This window comes from Hyperolius riggenbachi, chromosome 2 (assembly GCF_040937935.1).
Source record: "Hyperolius riggenbachi isolate aHypRig1 chromosome 2, aHypRig1.pri, whole genome shotgun sequence".
NCBI classification, from domain to species: Eukaryota; Metazoa; Chordata; class Amphibia; order Anura; family Hyperoliidae; genus Hyperolius; species Hyperolius riggenbachi.
This window is the reverse complement of record NC_090647.1, coordinates 120,656,089-120,677,746: the sequence shown is the minus strand read 5'-3', so window position 1 is coordinate 120,677,746 and position 21,658 is coordinate 120,656,089. Positions and strand designations below refer to the sequence as shown.

Below are 21,658 nucleotides of genomic sequence, written 5' to 3'. Positions count from 1 at the left end.
CCCCCAGTATAGGTTAGATAGGTAGGTACCCCTCAGTATAGGTTAGATAGATAGATATCCCCAGTATAGGTAAGATAGATAGATGCCCCTAGTATAGGTTAGATAGGTAGGTGCCCCCAGTATAGGTTAGATAGGTAGGTGCCTCCAGTATAGGTTAGATAGATAGATGCCCCTAGTATAGGTTAGATAGGTAGGTGCCTCCAGTATAGGTTAGATAGATAGATGCCCCCATCGGTCATATCATCACAGGGGGTGCTGTAACCAAGGTGACGGATGCCGAGGGAGAAAGTTGGAAGCAGATGAAGGCTTTGCCTGTGTGGATCGGAATGGAAGGTGAGTTTTTAATTACACTATGCCTGCTCCCCCCACTGCTCCACCCAGTGCCCCCTCCTGCCGCTCAATCTGATCCGGGGCACCATGACAACAGGTTCAGGGGCAGTGCCCCCAGGGCCGAGCCTGGGCGGGTGCTGCGGAGACAGGCGCCGCCCGGCCGCCGCTCACCTCATCTGGCCGCCGCTCTCTCCCTCCCTTCCTCCCTTCCTCCCTCCCTGTAGCCACCGCTGCCGCCATCGCGTCAGACCTCGATCAGGTAGCGACCAATAGTGCGGCGCTAGGACTCAGCGCCCGCACTAATATGCGGAAGTGACATCACTTCCGCATATAGAGCGGGTGCGTCCGGCGCCCGCACTTACTGGTCAGGTCGCCGCTGATCTTGAGGTCTGCTGAGTGCTGACTGACTGCGAGGTAAGGGGGGAGCTGCAAGTAGTATGCAGGGTATCTCATTCATCAAATGAATGGGATGGTAACAGTCTGCTGTCAAAAAAAATGCATGCTGCGATAATTTTTTACAGCATAACCCTGCAGACAACAATGCACCTTTGTTAAAGATTCCATTGGAAAGCATGGGTACTTTCTCCATAACTGATTGAACCACTTGTCCACTAAAATGCAAAGCAGCAGATCATGATGGTGTGAATGGGACCCACTGCAAGTGTTTCCCCAACATAGGCAACGAAATGGGCCTTCTGCCAACTGGCTCTGCACTTTTGTTTTTGTAGCCTTTTGGTTCCTGAGAGACCATGATAAATCTATTACAAGGAATTCAATTGTTTAGCTTTAGGAAAATGGAAATCTCAGCCAAGCTAACGAGTACAAGTGAAACTGACCATTGTATTAAACTAAGAACAAAACAAAGACCTAGTTCCTCAGTAACACTAAATACAGCAGAACCCAAACTATTTCCAAATAATTCTTATTTCTTTCCCGTTGCCTCATAAGGAGCCCATGTGGTGATGTTTTACTGGGGGTCTGTATTAGGGAGCTGAATATTACTGAGGGTCTGTCATAGGTTCTGTCTATTGCTGGGGATATTGTGTTACTGGGGGGCTGTCATGGAGTGTCCCCCATGACTGGGGTCTTTCATAGGTTTTGTCTGCTACTGGGGGGCTGTCCAAGGGTGCTGTCTATTAGTGGGGGTCTGTCCTAAACTATGCATGTTACTGGGGGCTGTCATAGATTTTGTGTTACTGGGGGCTCTCATGGGGAGCTGTCTATTACTGGGATTGTATCATAGCTTCTGTCTGTTACTGGGGGGTGTCATAGGGTGTTGTCTATTCCTAGGGGTCTGTCATCGGTTCTGTCTGCTACTGGGGGGCTGTCATACTTTTTGTCTACTTCTGGCATTTGTCATGGTGTTCTGTCTGTTACTGGGAGGCTGTCATGGGAATCTGTATGTTACTGGTCTCTGTTTGGTTGGCTGTCTGTTATTGGTATCTATCATTGAGCTTTAATCTTCCACTTGGACATGCTGCCTAAGTACGCTATTTGGGAGAAATATATGCCCAATTTTGATACTTTGATGCACATGCTGACTAGTTGTTGTTTGAGGAATATGTTGTTGTCAACTTTTTTTTTTGGGGGGGGGGGGGGGAAGTATGTATATATTAACCTATTTATATATCACTGCACTTCCCCATATGGGGCTCAATTTCACTGCTTGCTGTCAACACTATTTTACCAACAAATGTCACTGCACACTAATAAATAATAACTTAAAAGACCACGATCGCAAAAAACAGTAGGCAGTTAAAATCTGACAGAGCCAACAGGTTTTGGGCCAGTCCATCTCCTCATGGGGGATTCTCAGGGTTTTCTTCATTTTCAACAGCATTTCCGGAACAGCAGTTTAACTGCCAAAATAGTAAGATACCAGCCAGCCTCCCTGCTCACTTACACACTATTTTGTCAGTTAGACTTTGCAACGGCTGTTCAGGAAATACTGTTGAAAACAAAGAAAACCCTGAGAATCTCCCGTGAGGAGATGGGCTTTTAAGAAATTTACCTTAAAAGTGGGTACCTTCAATAATTTACTGAATTTGAATATATATAGCCCTACAGTGTCTGTATCTGTATGTGCAGAACCAAAGAACATGATGGTCTTTTATAAAAAGCATTCGTTTGTGACTGTATTAAATATAATGTAATATTATCTATATATATAGATGATTCGATCCCCATGCCATCTAGTCTGTATCCTCCCAATGGATTGAACCCCTGTGATAGCTCCAGCTGTGTAGCCAGACATCCTGTGTTGTTTGTCCCCAGCCATATGTCCTCGCCTGTGTCTGTCAACTGGGCAGAATTATTTAACAGTGCTTAATGAAGCCAGTTAGTATAACAGCAAGGGATTTTCTAACTTCTGTGCACATTCCATCTCATGTGCTCCGGGACCTCACTTTACCCTGACAGCAGCTACAAGCTGTAAATGTTATGTGTTCTGCACTGAATAACAGTTTTCGGCTATACGGATGTGGTTGTGTTAATTTGTAGTATGTTTTTATTTAGTTGTAGCTTTTATAGTATAGATGTGTGTAGGTAAGCAGTAGAGATGATTGATCCTTCTAGGGGAATTTCTCCTACAATGAGGATACATGGGAAAACACACGATTAATCTGTTAGATGACTGATTTGTACTTCTCTGGTCATACCTCACGTTTATTTCCTGTGTAAGCTGATTGTGACCAGCCAGTTGAAGAAGAATTTTAGTGAAAAGGGAAAAAAAATAAGTCAATCCATTGCAAAGTGAGAAGTTAAAAAAATAGAAGAGAGATCACGAAATGATTGATATCCACTATGTAATTAGTTCATATTGTCTGTTCCACAATCAGCCTGCATGTCATCATCTTTACTACTGGCAGACATGAAAATAACCAGACAGCACCAATTGCCACTATCTATAACCACACCCCCTAACAATGCAATAGGCTAAAAGTTATATATATATATATGCATATGCACAGGGGGAGATATTTGTTGCTTGTCTGTTGGAAAAAGCTGTTATTTCCCACAATGCAACAAGGCTCACAGGCAGGAAACTGTCAGAACCTAGGTCCTGACATCACACTGTGGGAGGGGTTTCACCACAATATCAGCCACAATGACCCTCCTGGTGATCTATTTGAGAAAAGGTAAAGATTTCTCATGGGAAAGGGGTATCAGCTACCAATTGGGATGAAATTATCATCACTTAGTCCTAACATTAACAGTCGCCTACCTACAGCTAACACTAATCATCCCCACTTACTCCTAACGGTAAGCCCAGTGCGGTTGCTATTAGCATATTAGCCCCATTTTTTGTTGGGGCTGATTTTGTAGCTAGTATTCGCTATTAATTTTCCTGTAGGGGCTGCTTGCTGCCTCATCTGGTGCCATCAGTACCCAAAATACCTTGTGTAGCTGCTAATCGCAGCTTTTACCATGGGCACCTATGGCGGCGCCCAAACTTCTGCGGCAAAGCCCCCCCCCCCCCCCGGCACCCTAATTAACCGCTTCTATGTGCTGCGGCATCTTTATGTCAACCACATTGTAAATGAATGGTTAGGAATAACCCCATCAATGTTCAATCCTGAGCCTGTTTCTTGTGTTATTAGCTCCTCTGTAGTATACAATGTGGTGACTATTGATAACATTCTTTTCTTGCTTGGCAGCACAGTGTAGTTATTCACGTTTGCATTCACTCCGTTTTCAATTAGGTTCATTTGAGTCAGGGTATATAACGTGCCTTGTAGCCATGACGTGATCACACCCTGAGGAAGCGCGCATGCGCGAAACCGGTCGGTGGGTGGAGCTTGAGGACCCACTACGCATCTCATGTGAACTTGTTGATTGAGCAACACAAGGAATTGTCTGCGCGGAGGGATACCTAAACGCCCGCAGGACTTTCTTCCCTGGCGAGCTGGCGTCCCGCATCCAGTGCAGCTTCTGATCAACACAACTCATTACCACGCACGGAATGGAACACTTCTGAGGAGGACACGGGCAGGCTTAGGAACTGTGAGTTACGTTTGGGCTGCTTGACGGGCTTATGGGCGAACATTGCCTCTATTGGAACTCTTTGTGCCACATGCATGTTTATCCGCAGCTTTCAGCTTGCATACCCGCTTGCCTTTCATCTGCCGCCCTCTCCTCTGTTACTCAGAATCAGTACGCCCTGTTCATCCTGCATAACCTATACAGTTTGGGAGTCTGCGAGTGGGACTACCACTTTATCCTGCTAATCCAGTGATTACATTGCTACAGGGCGCCTGTTACTGCCATAGGACTGCATTTAGCACCTCTTCCGTGTCAATACATAGTGACATCCTGTGTTGGCCCTATAGCCACATCCATTCAACCAGTATCACCACTGAATATTTGGGTCCTCGCTCCTTGGTCTTGTGGGTTTTATTGGTGGGTGGGTGGGTTTTGATGTTTTCCTGATATCCAGTTATCAATTTTATCATATTTTTGATATAATAAAGTGAAGATTTTTTGCCAATTTCATGCTTTTCTAGCTTTGGTTTAGTCTCGCTTTGTGCATTACTCTCCATTTTTATTTACTGTATACGCCCCGGATTTTTGATCCTTTTGGTGCATCTAGATGTTAGGATAATAATTCTCAACCCCCCAACCCACTTTTATACACATTTTTATCCCGATTTATTACGTCATGGCTTACGTTGTTACCTATGACTCTGAAAGTGATGCAGAAACAGCTATGGTGCAGGGTGCTGATTGTGAAGGTAAGGTGAATCTTGCTGATCTTTTTAGGAAACATTGTAACCTTTTGTCCAAGCAGGTCAAACGCACATGGAACATGCGGTTTTTGGAGTCCTACCACAGAGTAGGCATAGTGCCAGATGGTCTCTAGAGTTGGGCCGAACCTCCGATTTTAGGTTCGCGAACTGGGTTCGCGAACTTTCGCGAAAGGTTCGGTTCGCGTTAAAGTTCGCGAACCGCAATAGACTTCAATGGGGATGCGAACTTTGAAAAAAAAAAATTATGCTGGCCACAAAAGTGATGGAAAAGATGTTTCAAGGGGTCTAACACCTGGAGGGGGGCATGGCGGAGTGGGATACACGGCAAAAGTCCCCAGGAAAAATCTGGATTTGGCGCAAAGCAGCGTTTTAAGGGCAGAAATCATATTGAATGCTAAATGACAGGCCTAAAGTGCTTTAAAACATCTTGCATGTGTATACATCAATCAGGTAGTGTAATTAAGGTACTGCTTCACACTGACACACCAAACTGTTCACTGAACAGAACAGGTATACAGTGGCGGGTTCACTGAACAGAACAGGTATGCAGTGGCGAGTTCACTGAACAGAACAGGTATACAGTGGCGGGTTCACTGAACAGAACAGGTATGCAGTGGTGGGTTCACTGAACAGAACAGGTATACAGTGGCGGGTTCACTGAACAGAACAGGTATGCAGTGGCGGGTTCACTGAACAGTACAGGTATGCAGTGGCAGGTTCACTGAACAGTTATGCAGTGGTGGGTTCACAGAACAGGTATGCAGTGGTGGGTTCACAGAACAGGTATGCAGTGGTGGGTTCACAGAACAGGTATGCAGTGGTGGGTTCACAGAACAGGTATGCAGTGGTGGGTTCACAGAACAGGTATGCAGTGGTGGGTTCACAGAACAGGTATGCAGTGGTGGGTTCACAGAACAGGTATGCAGTGGTGGGTTCACAGAACAGGTATGCAGTGGTGGGTTCACAGAACAGGTATGCAGCCAGGGACAAGCTAAGCCTAACTAATCTTTCCCTATGAGAGAGAGTGTGCAGCAGCTCGCCCTACTCTCACTAATGCAGGCACACGAGTGACCGTAATGGTCGCCGCTGCCTGCCTTTTAGTAGGGGGGGAGTGGCTCCAGGGGCTAGTGTAGCCTAATTGGCTACACTGGGCCTGCTGACTGTGATGTAGAGGGTCAAAGTTGACCCTCATGGTGCATTATGGGGCGAACCGAACTTCCGCAAAAGTTCGCCTGCGGGACGCGAACGCAAACCACTGAAGTTCGCATCGAACCGTTCGCAGGCCAACCGTTCGGCCCAACTCTAATGGTCTGCAGGATAGAACTAGACCTGCAGAGAATCTCCTAACTGATAGATTTCTCCCTAAATGGAGGACCAAGATGAGGGAAAGAGGTTTGGAGAATGTACAGATGGTCATTGATGAGGAAAAGGCACAGCTGTGTGAGCTTAACTCAGCAGTTGTTGAAAGTGTCAATACCTTTAATCAACATCAAGACCATCTGGACTTCAAAAAACTTAATGACTCTTTGAGAACTTATATAGAGAAGCTCCGAGATAATGTTAAAAAAACCAAATCTCTAAAATTCCAGAAAGACCGAGAAAGATGGAATGAGGAAACAGCATTTGACCCTAGGGTCCCTCATAGTGGGAGAGGAAGGTCGAGAAGTCGAGGTAGGAAGGGCCCTAGGAGACCCCCAAATAAGCCCGACAGTCCCCCAGCATCTCCAGATAGTGTGAAGTCGGTGACCTTTGCTAGTGACAAAGAGCAAGAAAAGAAAAAGAAAAATCAGCATTCCCAAAATATTGAAAAAAGACCAGACAGAGCCAATAGATCCATTGCATCTGCCCCTAAAGATTCAAAAAACAGGGAACTGATCGAATCTTCGGATTCGAGTGTGGAGGAGGACATCAGGCGAACGCGGAGTCAGTCCAGTCGCCAGCAGTCATCGGGCAATTCCCGAAGCAAATAAAAAATAACATTATTAATCTCTCTGATTTTGTCCTTGAACCCAGACATGTTAATCTTCTGGAAAAAGGGCTCAGCTTTGTCCCGACTGCTTTGGGAGACGAGTTTGTGGCCTACAAGGATATTGTGTTATTTCTGAGGAGACTTTTATTAAAACTCATGTTTGGGCAATCAAGGGATCAATCTCAGACCTTGCAGAGCTCCTTGGCCCCCTCTGCCATTGACAGGAGGTCCATAGTGGAGCTGGAATCTTTAAAGGATGGGCTCGGAGACTGCATGGTGGAGGACGACGAACCGAGTGAAACTGGTGTGCCCTCCTTTACAACTCTTAAATTAAGATCCAAATTTATGCCCTCAACCACTGCCAATAAATATGTCTCGGTATTCCTTGAGCTGGTTGAGAGTGACCTCAGAGATGTAAACTGGAACATTGCCCCCCCTGTCCAAAATGTCTCCACACTTGAGAGACAAGCACTAAGTGAATTAAAAAGTGCTCCCAAATTGGTGATCAAGCCAAGTGACAAGGGGGGCAATGTAGTCCTCCTGAAAGAGGACGACTATCTGGGGGAAATTAAACGCCAGCTCTCAGACTCCGAGACATATAGGAAACTTAAACATAATCCATTTGAACTTATTAAGACAAATCTTAACTCACTGTTAGATTCGGGATACGACCAGGGGGTTCTGACCAAAGAAGAGTGGGAATATATGGTGATTACTGAATACACCATTCCCACGATCTATATATTACCAAAAGTACATAAAAATTTGGTCAGCCCCCCTGGGCGCCCCATAATCTCAGCTGTTAATGGCCCCTTGGAGAGAGTTGGCAAATTTGTGGATCAGAAGTTAAAGGACCTTGTGGTCCACCTACCCTCCTATGTACGTGACACCACGGAAGTTCTTGGCGTGATTGAGGGGGTTGTGGTGCCCCCCGGCTTCCTTCTCGTGGGGATCGATGTGGAATCGTTGTACACTTCGATCCCGCATGGGAAGGGTGTCGGGGCCACCCGCTTCTTCCTTCGAGACGCATATCCCGGGTACCGCTGTCACAATGAGTTTGTGGCGGAAATGCTGGAATTCATTCTTGGATTTAATTGTTTTTTATTTGATGGGCAATTTTATCATCAGATACGGGGTACATCCATGGGGGCGGCATGTGCTCCTGCCTATGCGAATTTACACCTGGGCTATTGGGAGCGCAAGGTGGTGTACCAACATCCGCTGTGGCAGGAGCACGCCCCCCTGTGGATAAGATACATTGATGACATCATGATGGTATGGACAGGGAGCTTGAGAGAACTCCAGTCTTTTCTCGGAGATTTAAATGAGAATCCCTTTAACATCAAGCTCACCTTTGATGTGAGTGATGTGGGACTAAATTTTCTGGATCTTAGAATTGACCTGATTGAGAACAGACTGGTTTCCTCCAGCTATAGAAAACCAACAGCTGGGAATACCGTCTTACATGCCACAAGTTGTCATCCCCAGCATCAAATTAGGTCCATTCCCATTGGTGAATTCCAGCGTTTAAGGAGGAACTGTGGTTCGGATGAGACCTTTGCTAAAGAGTCAAAAGAGATGTATCTCCGTTTTAGAGAGAGAGGCTATCCCCACAAGACTCTTAAGAGGGCCCTAAAGAGAGCATGGGAATTGGAGAGAAAGCAATTGCTCAATAGTAGACGAGAGGGAGGTTCTGAATGTAGGGACTCTCGGAGGGAGTCAGTCCTTAGGATTCCCACCCCCTATGGCAGCCACTGGGGGTCCTTAAAATAAATTTTAACTAGACATTGGCCGGTTTTGACAGCCTCAGAGGAGATAAAAGCCTTAGTTGGCGATTATCCTCACCTTGCTGCCAAGAGAGCCATGTCTCTAAAGAACCACCTGGTTCAGAGTGAATTCAAAAGAAGTACCACAGTTACGTGGCTTGGTAAGGCCACCCCCAGTGGTATGTATCGGTGTGGTGGTTGTCAGGTATGCCCTTTGGTGGACCGCACTGCAATTTTTGTGGATTCCCTTGGCCAGAGAACCTACCGGATAGAGGCCTTCATTAATTGTGCTACTGAGGGGGTTGTGTATATGCTCACTTGTCCTTGCAATATGCATTATATAGGGAAAACGACGCGTCCCTTGCGGGCGAGGATCGGTGAGCATATGCGCAACGCAAGATCGGAGGAATATACAACCCCCCTCGCACAGCACTATAAGGATTATCATGGAGGCGATCTTGTGGGTTCGAAGGTCAAGGGAATCTATCAACTTAACATTTCCTCCCGGAGGGGGGACTTTGACAGGATTCTCAAACAGAGGGAGTGTAGTTGGATTTTTAAGCTTCGAACTTTGGCCCCAATTGGGCACAATATAGACTTTGGGCTACAATGTTTTTTGTGAGGCCCTTCTAAGCCACCCGCACTCACCTCAACTTTGGTCCTGCCTCTGTTTCCTCCCTCCCCTCCCTAGATAGATTAGTATGGGGGAACTTGATGGCGAGTTGTATGGGCATTGGTAATGACTCATAATGATCATTATTTTTAGTGGTTATAGTAAAACCACAGGTCTTGATCATCTTAAACCAATCCTCTCTGATAGTTGCCATCTAGTGGAGCTGTGGACAGCCCTTGCTCGCTCTGTGGTAGGACTCTTAATCCAAAAAAATTAAACCTACCAATGCATGCACCATTTAATTGATTTGGTATGTATGCGTCCAAGGTCATTATGTTTTGCGACCCTTCACTATTGTTTTTTGCGAGTCCTGCCTTCCAGTTCCCTTGCTGGGGCGATTGTCGCTCTGCACCTGCTTTACTTTATAAGTTACTTTACAATTTGCATTCACTCAGTTTTCAATTAGGTTCATTTGAGTCAGGGTATATAACGTGCCTTGTAGCCATGACGTGATCACACCCTGAGGAAGCGCACATGCGCGAAACCGGTCGGTGGGTGGAGCTTCAGGACCCACTACGCATCTCATGTGAACTTGTTGATTGAGCAACACAAGGAATTGTCTGCGCGGAGGGATACCTAAACGCCCGCAGGACTTTCTTCCCTGGCGAGCTGGCGTCCCGCATCCAGTGCAGCTTCTGATCAACACAACTCATTACCACGCACGGAATGGAACACTTCTGAGGAGGACACGGGCAGGCTTAGGAACTGTGAGTTACGTTTGGGCTGCTTGACGGGCTTATGGGCGAACATTGCCTCTATTGGAACTCTTTGTGCCACATGCATGTTTATCCGCAGCTTTCAGCTTGCATACCCGCTTGCCTTTCATCTGCCGCCCTCTCCTCTGTTACTCAGAATCAGTACGCCCTGTTCATCCTGCATAACCTATACAGTTTGGGAGTCTGCGAGTGGGACTCCCACTTTATCCTGCTAATCCAGTGATTACATTGCTACAGGGCGCCTGTTACTGCCATAGGACTGCATTTAGCACCTCTTCCATGTCAATACATAGTGACATCCTGTGTTGGCCCTATAGCCACATCCATTCAACCAGTATCACCACTGAATATTTGGGTCCTCGCTCCTTGGTCTTGTGGGTTTTATTGGTGGGTGGGTGGGTTTTGATGTTTTCCTGATATCCAGTTGTCAATTTTATCATATTTTTGATATAATAAAGTGAAGATTTTTTGCCAATTTCATGCTTTTCTAGCTTTGGTTTAGTCTCGCTTTGTGCATTACTCTCCATTTTTATTTAGTTATTCACGTTTGACCTGATATGTGTGATGTGTGTCAATCCTAAGTGCTGCCAGAGCATCATCAGTACTGGTAACAATGCACTGACTCACAGGGTAACTTGTCTCTTTTTCATCATTTCATACACCCATTTTTCCTCTTTCTATTGGTTTCCCTGAAACCGCCTTTATTGCTACATAAGAAAAAACAAGTCAGAAATGTTTTAGATAGGATGACTATGCCCTACCACAATGCATTCCCCTTATGCAATATCTGCAGAACTGATGACCTAACTAATCAGAGCAGCCAAAGAATATACAGTATGTATGGGTGTGAGAAGGTTTTGCCTTTGAAGATTCTTTGTTATGCATTGTTGTTTGTAAAAGCCACTAGCAATTGTTTCCATGTCACTAAATATGTCCAGCTTTATGTATTCACAGAGCTGAGTTTACAGCGGCGATGTATTAGGTCTGGCGCCCACTAGTGCCCTTTCTGAACTATTCAACAGCAAATTAACTTTTTAAGAAAAACATTTCTTTGATACAGCTGATACAAATTCTGCAATAAATATGCAGTGTGTTTACTTCCTGCTTTCATGGAAGCAGATGTAGGGTTAACATCCTGTGTCTACAAATTAGCTGCTCTGTTGTGTTGATTCCTGAACCTGACACCACCAAAAGATCAAATTACAATTGCGATTAGTCACAGATGAGGGGGAATTAGACAAGCTGAACTCTCTAAATACGCACAAGGCTCATATCTGGTTTCCTTCTGCCCTGTGCAAGAGTTTAGTTTCGCTTTCAGTAGCGTGGCCATACACTCGTTAGATTAGCAGCAGATAGATCATCAGATAGATTTCTGATCTATCTGATGTGTTTAGGAACATTTTTTACTAGGAACAGATTTCCAATAGATTTCAGTATGAAATCTATTGAAAATCGATTTGATGGCATTTTTTTGCCATCAGATTTCCATTAGGTCCAATGTAAAATGATAAGCAATCTCAACAGATCGACCTAGATTTTCCAGCATGACAGATCGATTGAAATCGATCAAAATCGGCCTCAAATCGATTGATTGGTCAATTGATTTGCGATCGATCGATCTCAATCGACAGATCGGCCGCCAATCGGCTCAGTGTATGGGTACCTTTAAGCTTTCTAGGAATCTCGGCAGTACCTAAAAGCCCTTTGCTACTGAAAGGCTATGGGAGTGAGCCCACAGCAGGGTTGCAATTGCAGGCCGATCGCCAATTTATGCCAATAAGGGCAAAATCGCAATTTCTCTAGAATTGCGGGGAAAAATGGAGTACTTTGGCGATTTAGAATCCGCTTCAAAAAATCACACCAAAATATTACAGTACAGTAGAGCTTGCTTTATAAATTACCTGCTCAATGCGCTGAAATAAGAAGTACCTCATTAATGTTCTATTATCAGCTTAGGGTATTAACTGAGAAATGAATCTCGTCACCTTTGAAGAAAGTGATAATCAGTTGCCAAACTTGGCAACAACTTCAGACAAGGCTTTATTATACATTACACATACACATAGGCAAGGCAACACACATATCGCACTATGGGGACGGTTTCCCCATATCTTACCTTACTTATTTTTATCTCATGTTGAGATAATTCATGAGATAAACACATAAGAACGTAAATTGTGAGTTATGACATAAGGGTTGATTCACAACAAAGCTCATAAATTATCTCTTATCCTTTTATCCCAGGAATAATCTTCACAAAACTTTTATTCATGAGTTATCTCACCTTATCTGCTTCTCCCCTTATCTATATGAATCTATTAAGCACTCAACGTGTGAAAATAAAGTTACCGTATTTTTTGGACTATAAGACGCACCAAGGTTTAGAGGTCAAAAACCAGGGGAAAAAATGATGTATCCTAAAACTGGTGCATCCATGGTGAAGGGGAATCTTGTGGATTATGTACCTCATGCCTCCTTGTACCTCTTTTGTCCTCCTGTGTCCCCCATGTGTCCACCTCTGTCCTCGTTGTGCCCTCCTCTATGCCCCTTTGTGTCTCCCTTTGTCCTCCATTTGTCCCCCTGTGTCCTCTGCATGGACACAGTACAGGGAGTCCCCGACATTGCTACGGGTTGGAAGTTTGTATTGGCAGGCATTCACAAGTCAGGAACTCCCTGCTTTCGGACTATAAGATGCAGCGATTTATTTCCCCCACTTTTGGGGGAGAAAAAGCGAGTCTTATAGTCCAAAAAATACAGTAATTTAAGTTAAAAGTTAATTAAAGCTAAGTTAATTACATAGGGTGAAAAAAAAATCAAGGAAAGGTACATGATAAATGTTTTGTAAGTCAAATGCCTTACCTGTTTTATCTCATGAATAATCTCTCCTTATCTGTGTTAACTCATGATTTACCTCTCCATATCTACAGCCAGTTAAATACTGCTGTCAGGGCCGAGCCTGGGCGGGTGCTGCGGGTGCATCGCACCCAGGCGCCTGTCTCCGACAGGCGCTGCCCAGCCTCCGCTCACCCCATCTGGCCGCCGCTCTCTCCCTCCCTTCCTCCCTCCCTGTAGCCGCCGCCGCCGCTGCGTCAGACCTCAATCAGGCGGCGACCAATAGTGCGGGCGCTAGGACCCAGCGCCCGCACTGATATGCGGAAGTGACATCACTTCCGCATATAGAGCGGGTGCGTCCGGCGCCCGCACTTACTGGTCGGGTCGCCGCTGATCTTGAGGTCTGTTGAGTGCTGGCTGACTCACTGCCAGGTAAGGGGGGGAGCGGCGGCGGCGGCTAGAGGGGGGCTCCCTGTCACTCGCTCACCAATGGGGCTCCCTGTCACTCACTAATGGGGCTCCCTGTCACTCACTAATGGGGCTCCCTGTCGCTCACTAATGGCGCTCCCTGTCACTCACTAATGGGGCTCCCTGTCACTCACTAACGGGTCTCCCTGTCACTCACTCACTAATGGGGCTCCCTGTCACTCACTAACGGGTCTCCCTGTCACTCACTCACTAATGGGGCTCCCTGTCACTCGCTCACTAATGGGGCTCCCTGTCACTCACTAATGGGGCTCCCTGTCACTCACTAATGGGGCTCCCTGTCACTCGCTCACTAATGGTGCTCCCTGTCACTTGCTCACCAATGGGGCTCCCTGTCACTCGCTCACTAATGGCGCTCCCTGTCACTCGCTCACTAATGGGGCTCCCTGTCACTCACTCACTAATGGGGCTCCCTGTCACTCACTCACTAATGGGGCTCCCTGTCACTCGCTCACTAATGGCGCTCCCTGTCACTCACTAATGGGGCTCCCTGTCACTCACTAACGGGTCTCCCTGTCACTCACTCACTAATGGGGCTCCCTGTCACTCACTCACTAATGGGGCTCCCTGTCACTCGCTCACTAACGGGTCTCCCTGTCACTCGCTCACTAACGGGTCTCCCTGTCACTCGCTCACTAACGGGTCTCCCTGTCACTCGCTCACTAACGGGTCTCCCTGTCACTCGCTCACTAACGGGTCTCCCTGTCACTCGCTCACTAACGGGTCTCCCTGTCACTCGCTCACTAACGGATCTCCCTGTCACTCGCTCACTAACGGGGGTCCAGGCTGGCTACATATACTGGGGACACTGGCTGTTTGTCATTATGTGCATTTACTGGTGAAAAGCTGTCTCTTATGTGCATTTGCTGGTGAAAAGCGGTCTTTTTATGTGCATTTACTGGTGAAAAGCGGTCTTTTTATGTGCATTTACTAAGGAAAAGCGGTCTTTTTATGTGCATTTACTAGGGAAAAGTGGTCTCTTATGTGCATTTACTGGGGAAAAGCTGTCTCTCATGTGCATTTACTGATGAAAGGCTGTCTGTCATTACGTGCATTTACTGGTGAAACGCTGTCTCTTATGTGCATTTAGTGTGGAGATTTTGTCAGTAAAAAATCTTTTCTCAGTAAATTTTTAGGTATTTGTCAGTAAAAAAATAACGTGAAAGGTTGGCAACACTGGCTGGCGGTGCAACGGGAAAGATACAGGCAGCCCACCTCACGCTTGGGCTTGGTGGGGGGAGGTGCCAACAGCGAGCGGAAGTAGGGTGGCCGCAGGCAGCCAGAAGTACGCAGTGTGTGACTGCGTCGCACTCGCAGAGCCTCTCAGCCTGAGTCAGTCCAGAGACTAGCAGACTCGCAGGCAGCCAAAGCCAGCCAGGAGCAAGCTCATGGAAGAGGGGTAAGAATGGGGTATCACATGCATGCGTAAAGAGGTGGAAGGTGTGGGTGTGATTAGGCAGGACATGGGTGTGGTTATGTGGTTGGGCGCGGTTAATTTAACCACTCCCATAGGTGCCAGAAAAAATCTTGCACCCAGGTGCCAGGCACCCCAGGCTCACCCCTGACTGCTGTAGAACATGGTAAAACCAGGTTATACCAGACCCAAATAAATTCTGATCATTACTTCACATGGAGATAGAAACAAAACAAATCGTAGGCACAGATGAAGAGCTACACTCTAAAACAAGAGCCAAACTAAACTGATAAGTGCCACCAAGGACAAGTCCCACAACCATCACATTCAAAGAGAAAAGACGTCCATTTTTGTGCTAATAATTAGAACTGCAAGCGGACTTCAAATATAGACAATTGTATTAGGCTCAAAACAATCTAAAAACAATTAAAAACACATAGCTTCATGAGGGTTGAGCAGACAGTGTGTAGGGTGGTGCAAGATGTTTGCAAATTACACTTGAAATAAGTCTACAAATTGGATCAGTGAATAATGGCGCACAGCACCTACGCATAAAAATGGCGCCGCATTAAAAAGATACGCTTATCACTATTTATCGTTAGTACTGCATAATAATGGCGCACAGGGAAAAAAGAAGAACAATGGCACACAGTAACGTTATTTATCAATAGCGCCATTCATATACCAAACAGCAGACGTTATTGCGCACAGTAACGTTATTTATCAATAGCTAACCTACATAAGCCAAACTGCAGAACTTATTTAACTGCAAAATGCTGAATGGATTTAATGTAACACTGTCAAGGTTAGGGTTAGGCACCACCAGGGGAGATTTAGGGTTAGGCACCACCAGGGAGGTCTTAGGGTTAGGCACCACCAGGGGGTGCTTAGGGTTAGGCACCTCCAGGAGGGTGGTTAGGGTTAGGCACCACCAGGGCGGTCTTAGGGTTAGGCACCACCAGGGGGGTGGTTAGCGTTAGGCACCGCCAGGGGGGGGTTAGGAGTTAGGGATAGGTACAGAGAGGGTTCTGTGTGTTAACGTTAAATAAAGATAAGGCTGTAACGCTAAATAACGATAAGGCTTTAACGTTAAATAGCGTTAAGCGACAAACAGATTAGCGAGAACACCAAGCGCCATTATTCGCAGGCGCCATTTTCAGATGGATTCCCTACAAATAAGTCAACAAAGTTCAAAATGTAAACATATAAAAAATAACAATATGAACCATTTCCAGAAGACACCAATGTAGCTCACACGTAAGAGGGTTTTTCATTGCTATACTGTTGTCTTGTGTAAATGGTTCATAATGTTATTTTTGATATGCAGAATTGCTTGCGAATTTTCGCATTGAAAATGTTATTTTCAATACAATGTATTTTCGCAATATGAAAACGAATGTTTCTTTCTGATGTGAACATTCACGGAAAACGTGAAAATCCGCTATTTTTACTGTAAAAATTCACAAAAAGTGTGAAAATAGATTTTTAGCATGCAAAGTAGCAAAAAAATCCCAAACTTATTGCAATATGATTTTCTATGACATTTTCTTCAATCGAAAGTCGGATTTTACATTATTTTTGAGAAAATGAATGCGAAAACAATATCAGCATTTTTCCTCATCCCTGTTGATATGTTTACATTTTGAACGTGTAGACTTATTTCAAGTGTAATTTGCAAAAAAAAAATGTGTTTGTTTTTAATTGTTTTTAGAATGTTTTGCACCTAATAAAGATTGTCTATATTTGATGTGGCTTGAAGTTCTGATCATTAGCAGCAACACGGGTGTCTTTTCTATTTGAGTATAATAGAGATGAATTCAGATGAATTGAAGAGCTCCTCATCACTGATGCTCATCATGACCCCATGATCACGGAATAGCCGTGGTTCACAAGTATCCACAAGCATTTTTTCACTATCCGACATCGTGATCCGAATTCGTGATCCCCTCTCGATCACGGATTGAGTTCTGAGTGCACTCGTGATCGTGGTCCAAATCCAGCCCGTATTTCACCGCCAAAACCCGCCAAATGTAGCGGTTAATAACAAAGCCCTCTTACATGCTATAAACACCAAATTTGCAGGATATGTTAAGTAGAACAGTGGGAACAAGGGGGATTTTTTTTTAAAAAAGACCTTTTAGTTTTTGAGAAAACCGACTTTAATGTTTCAAAGGAAAATAGTATACATTTAAATGTGGTAAATGACAGTTAATGTATTTACCGCATTGACATGTACACTTTTTTCCTTTGAAACTTTAAAATCCATTTTCTCAAAAACCTTTTGAAACACTTTCCTGCTTGATCCCACTGTTCTACTTAACATATCCTGCAAATGTGGTGTTTATATCATGTAAGGGGGCTTTGCTATTATATCATGTAAGGGGGCTTTGCTATTATATCATGTAAGGGGGCTTTGCTATTATATCATGTAAGGGGGCTTTGCTATTATATCATGTAAGGGGGATTTGCTATTATATCATGTAAGGGGGCTTTGCTATTATATCATGTAAGGGGGCTTTGCTATTATATCATGTAAGAGGGCTTTGCTATTATATCATGTAAGAGGGCTTTGCTATTATATCATGTAAGGGGGCTTTGCTATTATATCATGTAAGGGGGCTTTGCTATTATATCATGTAAGAGGGCTTTGCTATTATATCATGTAAGAGGGCTTTGCTATTATATCATGTAAGGGGGCTTTGCTATCATATCATGTAAGGGGGCTTTGCTATTATATCATGTAAGAGGGCTTTGATTTTATATCATGTAAGGGGGCTTTGCTATTATATCATGTAAGGGGGCTTTGCTATTATATCATGTAAGGGGGCTTTGCTATTATATCATGTAAGGGGGCTTTGCTATTATATCATGTAAGAGGGCTTTGCTATTATATCATGTAAGGGGGCTTTGCTATTATATCATGTAAGAGGGCTTTGCTATTATATCATGTAAGGGGGCTTTGCTATTATATCATGTAAGGGGGCTTTGCTATTATATCATGTAAGAGGGCTTTGCTATTATATCATGTAAGGGGGCTTTGCTATTATATCATGTAAGGGGGCTTTGCTATTATATTATGTAAGGGGGCTTTGCTATTATATCATGTAAGAGGGCTTTGCTACTAACCGCTAAAGTCGGCAGGTTTTGGCGGTTTTTAATCACGTATACGTTTTTCACTTGAAACTTTAAAAACGATTTTCTCAAAAACTATTAGGTCTTTTTGAATTTTTTTTTAAAGTTGTAGCCACTGATCACCTCTATAATTCATGCAATTTTGGTGATTGTAGCATGTATGGGGGCTTTGCTATTAACGTCAAATCCGTGATCACAGATTGTACATGTAATCACGGCTAAAATCCGAGTCGAATCCATAGCTAGTCCAAAACCTGTCGGTTCTGTCAGATTTCTACTGCCTACTGTAAGTGACAGCAACATGGGAGGAAAGTAATTTATGGCTCATTTTACTCTGGAAGAAACATACTTCCTAATTGTATACATATATTTATTTTTAAGATTTTTGCAACAGAGCAGGGTTTTGCACTCTGTATCATTCAATTGTTGTATACAGTCCTAATGGGACTGGCAGGGTAACATTTTTGTAAACAGGAAAAAATGGCGCCGGTAGCTAGTGGACAAAAAGGGTACCGCCATTCACTCCCATAATAAATATTGTTTAATGGGCGCCGAAAAGGAAAAAAGGGCGCCGGACATAATTAACGTTTTGCAAACAGTACCCGGAGATTTTTAATGTTTTATAACTGCGCATGTGATGATTTAAGTTTAGAAAAGGCGCCCGTGACGAATAACTTTTATAAAAATACTAAACATATTTATCGTATGTAACTAAAACATTGTTTAAAATTTTATTTCTAACGGTTTGTAAAACATTATTATTCACAAAATAAAGTGATAAGTATGTAAGGTAAATTGCAATATATTTTTTACAGTCACTATTTGTAAAACATTATTGTCCACATAATAAAGTGATCAGTAAGGGGGGTGGTTAAGGTTAGGCACCACCAGGGGGGTGGTTAGGGTTAGGCACCACCAGGGGGGTGGTTAGGGTTAGGCACCACCAGGGGGGTGGTTAGGGTTAGGCACCACCAGGGGGGTGGTTAGGGTTAGGCACCACCAGGGGGGTGGTTAGGGTTAGGCACTACCAGGGGGGTGGTTAGGGTTAGGCACTACCAGGGGGGTCTAGGGGTTAGGGATAGGTACAGGGAGGCTTCTGTGTGAGAGTAGGGTTAGGTTAAGTTTTAGTAAAATTTTACTAAAACTTACTAATGTTTTACAACACATTATGAACATACCGTATATACTCGCATATAGGCCGAATTTTTCAGCACAAAAAATGTGCTGAAAAGTCACCCCCTCGGCCTATATGCGCGTCACTATTTGAGTAGTTGTCAAACCTTTTTCTGCAGTGAGGGGTGTGCGGTGCGGACTGACCCCGTCAGTGGCATTCTTTACCGGGCCGAAGGTGTGCGCACAGAGAGCGGCAGAGAGATCGGATGCGGGCGGTGGAGAGGAGATCGCTTTGGTCGGATGCGGGAGTCTTGTGCGGCTGAGAGGACGTTCGGGCCATCTGCAGTAGTCTGCTTGGCGGGTGTCCGGGGAAAGAAGAGCAGAGCGGCAGCATGTATAGCCGGGATCCGGGGAGAGTAGAGCGGCAGAGAGATCGGATGCGGGCGGTGGAGAGGAGAGCGGATTGGTCGATGCGGGAATCTTGCGCAGCTGAGAGGACGTTCGGGCCATCTGCAGAAGTCTGCTTGGCGGGTGTCCGGGGAGAGCAGAGCAGCAGCATGTATAGCCGGGATCACAGCAGGAGCGCTCTTCCGTGTTCGTAATCTCGCGCTTCCTGCTGTTTCTGCATCCTGTGAGCCCATTGGCTATTACAAGCTATTACCAGCCAATGGGCACACAGAATGCAGAGACAGCAGGAAGCGCGAGATTACGAACACGGAAGAGCGCTCCTGCTGTGATCCCGGCTATACATGCTGCCGCTCTGCTCTCCCCGGACACCCGCCAAGCAGACTACTGCAGATGGCCCGAACGTCCTCTCAGCTGCGCAAGATTCCCGCATCGACCAATCCGCTCTCCTCTCCACCGCCCGCATCCGATCTCTCTGCCGCTCTACTCTCCCCGGATCCCGGCTATACATGCTGCCGCTCTGCTCTTCTTTCCCCGGACACCCGCCAAGCAGACTACTGCAGATGGCCCGAACGTCCTCTCAGCCGTGCAAGACTCTGTGGTGGCAGTGTACCGGGCACTCCTGCAGAGAAAACTCCCGCTGTGAGCCCTGGACTCCCTCTCAGCCCCGCACTCCTTCAAAGGTAATCCGCAGACCACTGAAGTTGCAAATGGCAGATCCCCTGCAGGTTTGCACACATCAAATTAGCTTTGTAGCAGAGAAAATACAAAGGGAGTGTTGGTATATACAGGGGGGGGGGGAGGGTAATGTGTGACAGGGCTATATACAGGGGGGGTAGTGTGTGGAAGGTGGCTGTTGCACAAGCCTGTGTGCACAAAACACATTTCTTCTATCAGGATTCAGGAATGCTTTATAATCTCAAATTGATGAGAACATAGATTAGTTTTATGTTTTTTAAAAAGCACAAGTGTAAAGCTGCCAAACTGTCCAGTCCTGTCTTGTCAGTTAACACTTGGTACCAGTTTTGTGTCTGTTTCTATGGATCTTCACATAATCTCTTGGCTTCTTCTAGTGCATACAAACCTCAGGAGCTGCCGTATTTGCTACCCTCGGCTTATATGCGGGTCAATCATTTTTTCGTGTTTTTTTAGATAAAAGTTGGGGGGTCGGCTTATATGCGGGTCGGCTTATATGCGAGTATATACGGTAGTTATATTTATTTCATCGATATAAACAATATTTTCAGATTTTATTATAAGAAGAAACGATAAATGAAGCTTATTCACAATAATATACAATTATAATGATTAAACATATATTATCGTTTTTTAGCAAACGTAATTATAAGTTTCACTTTTGAAACAGGGAAGATTAACATTTTTTACAATTGCCGATTTCATACACATTATTTAATGATTTATACATTTGTAAAACATTATTTGTAAACGAAATACAACACAATATTTTTTAAACAGTATTACTGCTTATCGCACCCTTTTATCCAGATGCCCTTTTTGTACGTACATAACATTTTCAGTGGGGCCCTTTGCTGCATAATAATGCCACTGTCATGTAGCTTATTTATTAAATAAATGTTGGGGTGTGACGTTAGTCCTTTAATTATAGCACTAGCCAAGACTAAACTATTTATAGTTACCAAAGCAACCATCAAGCTTGGCGGAGCTAGCTGGAAGGTCTTAGAACTCAGTTGTCTACGTCAGCAGGGTAGCAGTGGTATTATTATATCCTATAACAAACGCAATTCACAACATCAGCACTTGTTGAAATACAAACTAAGCCAACAAAGCCACATGTGATAAAACACAGGACATGCAGTGGGAGTGCCAGAAGTAAACTGTCGCTGTGCTAAGACCCAATGTTACAGCATTATCTCAGCTTCCTGTGCCTGTTCATCAGCTGGTGTGACTGTGGCTCTCATTATACTGTATGCTGACACAAGGTTTGGTGAGTCATATTAATATCTCATACACTTAATCCTTGAATAGGTGACATAAGACATACCTTACAGGATTGCACATGATATAGTTTGTATAGATTTAGTGCAGAACACAATAG

At 44.7% G+C, this 21,658-nt stretch overlaps 1 protein-coding gene across 2 annotated transcripts in view; it reads left to right on the top strand.

The window, feature by feature from the left end:
• Positions 1-21,658, top strand: part of TESPA1 (thymocyte expressed, positive selection associated 1) — a 137,972-nt gene that overhangs the window by 22,744 nt on the left and 93,570 nt on the right. Inside the window, exon 1 of one of the 2 annotated variants that reach the window (XM_068267302.1) lies at positions 21,471-21,547. The exons of the other annotated variant lie outside the window; for it this stretch is intronic. The gene's annotated coding sequence lies outside the window, so the exon portion shown is untranslated. Of the gene's footprint in view, positions 1-21,470; positions 21,548-21,658 lie in introns of those variants that run through there. 2 annotated transcript variants of the gene reach the window in all.